Here is a 4,648-nt window from a genome sequence, read left to right as displayed (position 1 = left end):
GCTATAAATTTGTGCTACACATTTCTAATTTCCAGCTGCTATAAAATTATTGAAATCAATACGTGCAGATGGAAGAGACAGCCATCATCTACAACAGCCATAATGTAAAGGAAAATTTAACGCCTTAGCTTCCTCCTGATTGCATCAACAAATTGTCTGAAGCAGAAGGGGCTGATTTTTAATCTCCTAAACAAGTCACTATCAGAGCAAGGAAAACGTACCATTCATGGCATTGCTCAAGAAGAAGAGTTGACATCTTCGAGCTTGCATGTATTGGACCCAATCTGCCGTCTCCTTCATCCACAGAACTAAAATCTCTGAATGTGGCATTCAAATTAAGCGTCACTTCACCTGAAAACTAGGCTGTAAAACCAATTTAAGGAGACATGCATACAGTGCTACAGGGGAAGAGTTCCTGCCTGTTCCGAGTTCGGAGCTCTCTGAGGAGAGAAGAAAGCTTTCGTAGTTCACAGGTACCCTGAGTGATGTTTGACGAGGCCTCAAACTCGTGTTGCCCATCGAAGAAGGCAAGAAGCGTACAAATGTGGAATGTAGTTTTATTGATGTGAGGCTGGAAGAAGGACAAGGAAAGCTGATGGACGGAATGGACCTTCTGGGTCTTCGTCCTCTCTATACGTTGCTCGCATTATGATCGACCTTGTCACGGTCTTGTGGAGATACCTCAGTTTGGCGTTTTCTGGCACAACCTTTTACCAGGGTTCAAAATTCAAATGGTTGGGCTGGACTGGGCTCGGCTCTGGGTACTCCAACTTCGGCCCAGCCCATATTGTCATGGAGGGAGGCTAATAGTTTTGGAATTAGGAGGCTGGTTAAAAGACTCGTAGCAGTCCAAGAGCAAGCTGAGACGACTTTAAGTCACCTTATCTCTTGATCATCTTGCTTCTCAATGGGGCTGTGCTCGTGTTCAGAGAGGCTAATGAAGCCACCGATTGGATGGCCTGTATGTGGCTAGTCACTCTGAAGGTGCCCTATGAATAAAAAAGAAAGGGATTTTCTATGGGTCGAAAAAAGAGAGTTGCCTTATTTTCTAACTTTATTATTGTAAAAGATGTTGCTACCATGTTTTTTCTATTTTATTTTTTAAAAAATTTGATTTATCTTAGCCGTTCCTTGTCGATGGTTATATTTGTAAAATTACACTTTCATAGGTTTCCACCTGTTGCCCTCTCCTCTTCCCACCCTTCACGTCTCTGCCGTGTAAGGCATGCTGTTTTGCCTCCTGCCAGGGCCGCCTCCGGTGGCAACGGCGGCGTGAAGGCGACGTCGCAGAGGCGAGAGTCTTTGAGATCGCAGCGGAGACAACACAGACATCGGTGCAGAGGAGGAGGAGTGCGATGGCGGCGAGGACGAGAAGAGATGGAAGAGCGGTCGTCGGTGAGCGGAGGCTGTGGCGAGGAGGAGGGCGGCGAGATCGTGAAGAGGTCATTGGTGGGCGGAGGAGGTGGAGAGGAGAGTGGATTTGAGACAGGCGAGGAGGAAATGGGGATTAGGGGGAACAGTGGGTAGCAATAATAACCACTAAATGTTTCCAAAATTGCAGAACATGGTACAAGTACGAACCTTACTTTTTGCCCACACTACAGTATTTACTATTCGTATTTAATTATTTTTTTTTAAAACGGATATTTCATACAATACGAGCACGGATACATCCAATTGAATCAACAAACAACAAATCATAAAGTACTCAAGGCAACTCCTCCTCTCCTACCCACAAGGTACTTTCTGAGTGATTAGCCATATATGCTGCCACCCAATCCGCTACCCCGTTGGACTCTCTACACATGTCTAGTCTAAAAGGTCACTCCATTTCTTATCATCGTCCAAATATTTCGAAGCAAGGAGTATTCCCCTCCACCACCGTACGGGCTCCTTAGACCCAGCTGATCACGGTGGTCGAGTCACCTTTTAGTATGATCGAGCTAGCCTGAAGCACTCGTCAAGCATAACATAAGCCGATATAAGCTGCCTGCAACTCAGCTCCAGGAACCGAGGCGTCTAACTTGAGCTTTTCACTGCCTATCCTGATTATGATGAAAGAAATAAGAACCGTTCCTTTTACAATAAAATGATAATTATAAATTTAATATATATATATATATATAATAAAGATTTTAAGAAACACAGTAGCAAATCCCTTCTTAATATTATTTTGGAGAATTGGATGAGTAATCAAGTACCGTCCAGTTTATACGATTTGATTTATGCTTGAATTTAGCATGTAGCAGTACAGAGTTTTATGTTTATTATGTTCGCAGAATGATACTAATACAAACGAGTTTGCAAACTGCTTGATCTTCCAGGCACAAAACTTCTTAAACAATACTCTTTTCAGCCTTTTTTTCAGTCTTTTGGATAATCGTCATTAGGGAATGAGCTATGTACGATGAGCGAGTGGTCATTCCCCAAATTACCCTAAACTTCAAACCTTGATGAAGATGGGATTCAATCCCATGGTATGTCTCAGTAAGTATATAGATTGGATTCACCATAGAGGCCAATCCTGCTCATGTACCTTCCAGAGCAATGTCAGATGTTCCACTATATTATATTAAGAGAATAAACAAAGGAGGTATTAAGGTTTAAACAGATTATGAGCTATTAGAGGGTTAACAATGATTGGCTTGAAATTGTGGATGACAAGAAACAATACTCATCATATCATAGTTTATTTGGATTAATTATCTTGTCTTCTATTTTTCAGTCGAACTCATGGCATGGACAATCAATCTTATTTTTAAGAAGCACAATCCTCTTGATTCAACCCTCTCTCTCCCTACATTAAGCGAAAGAGAACTTACCAAGAATAATCATGTTCATTAACAAGAATGATAGATAAAAACTTTATTCATATGCATGTTGCAACCATCTATTGCTCCTAATGTAAGCTGAATATTAGTATTTTTATCAAAAATATAAATTCACTTAGCAAACGAAGGTTCTAGGATCTAGTCTTGTATGGTGCATCATCAAATATCTTGGACTTAGATAATTATAGTGCATGTGGATCTTCCCTCCCTTTCTCTAAAACCCCCCCCCAAAAAAAAAAGGTTTTTACTTCATAGACTTCATTCTACTCTTATTGATGATCACGAGGGAACATTGTAATGCTTCTGATGCTTGAAAAATAGATGCTTACAATGAACCTATTAGGCCACAGATAAAGAGCTATAATTACAGGTAATGAGGCTTATTCAAAATATAATATGATACTTTTTTTTTTCCTTTTCCTCTTAATAGTTATAAGTGCCCCCCATGGTTGAAGTTAAAAACATAGGTAACAAGTGCATGAAAATAACTAGGAAGTGAATTAGAACGACAGCACGTATGGTTTATCCTATGTAATCTTATGCATTTTGCATTTTGCTCCTACAATGTAAAGGCGTTTGAAATCCTCACATAGCAAACAGAAAATAGACATCAAGTGTTGGATCTTTAATAATACGATTAGCCTAATATGCAAAGAGCGGTGAAGTCAAAAAATGCAGGATGACTAAAAACGAACTCGCGAAAGTTCGATCATATATAAATAAAAATAGACTTCTGAGCAACTATGACAGATATAACACCAAACTCTATATTTAGCTATGAGCCTTCAGACTAGCATCATTCCTTGCTTCTTTTCTTATAAGCAAAGCTAAAGTCAAGTATAAATGATTGTAGAAAACAAAGGAGCACACCATTAAGTAATATCCACCATATACCTACCATAGCTTGACTCTTTGTAACATATGTCAACTTATATAATGAGAAAGCGACCTTGCAGTCGTTCAAGTCCGTCCAACAACCTTGGTCATTTAGTCATTTTAGAGTTAAAATCCCTAGTTCCAGAATAAGGGCATTCGCTTTCCTTGCCCTCGCAGGCGAAATAAAATTTCCTTTTTCTTCATTACATGTATCAGTCATACATGTCAAAATGTGGTAGGTAACAATTTCAGGATCTATATTGTCAGGACTATCATGAGAGAGGAACTGAGAGTTCCTTGTGGACATGAACAAATTTGTTGAGCTTTTTTCTTCGAACAAAATTTATCAAGTAATTGCTTTCATTTAAATGGTGTCTAAGTGGTTTGTCTTAGGCTGATTGATTCCCAGAATTCATTCGGCTTTTATTTGTGAAACTTTGTCCCTAGAAAGAAATGAAAATTTTATAGAAGTGCAAACTTCATTTGGTGGCTGAGTCTTTATCTAAGAAACAAGGTCGATGAAAAAAAAGTACCAGAATTTAACAAAACTCAGTTACAATGTGACAGTTGACGCATAGTATTCCTCAAAAATAAATGTCTGGAGATTGTAAGGCCTTGCTTCCAAGGTACTTTAGATTGTATTAATATCAAACATTATTTCCAAGATCCAAACCCTAGTGGTGGCGCATTAACATCTTGTCTCTCAGAAAAATAAAGAAGAATACTTATGAGCCAAAAGTAATTTGTAGATATTTTTCTTTTTTAGAGAAAAGTTGTCAAGTAATTGTTTAGTTTAGATTGTGTCAAAATTGTCTGATATGAAATCTATTGCTTGTCACGAGTTACTCCATGAACATTTGGTTCATTCCAGTTGTGAAACCTTATATTCTGAAGGGAAGGGAATTTTTTTTGTAAAAAACAAATCTTATTTGGTGGTTAGA

Source organism: Phoenix dactylifera, chromosome 2 (assembly GCF_051530095.1).
Source record: "Phoenix dactylifera cultivar Ajwa chromosome 2, Ajwa_hap1_PhDact_Kaust_v1.1, whole genome shotgun sequence".
Lineage (NCBI taxonomy): Eukaryota > Viridiplantae > Streptophyta > Magnoliopsida > Arecales > Arecaceae > Phoenix > Phoenix dactylifera.
This window is presented reverse-complemented; position numbering follows the sequence as displayed.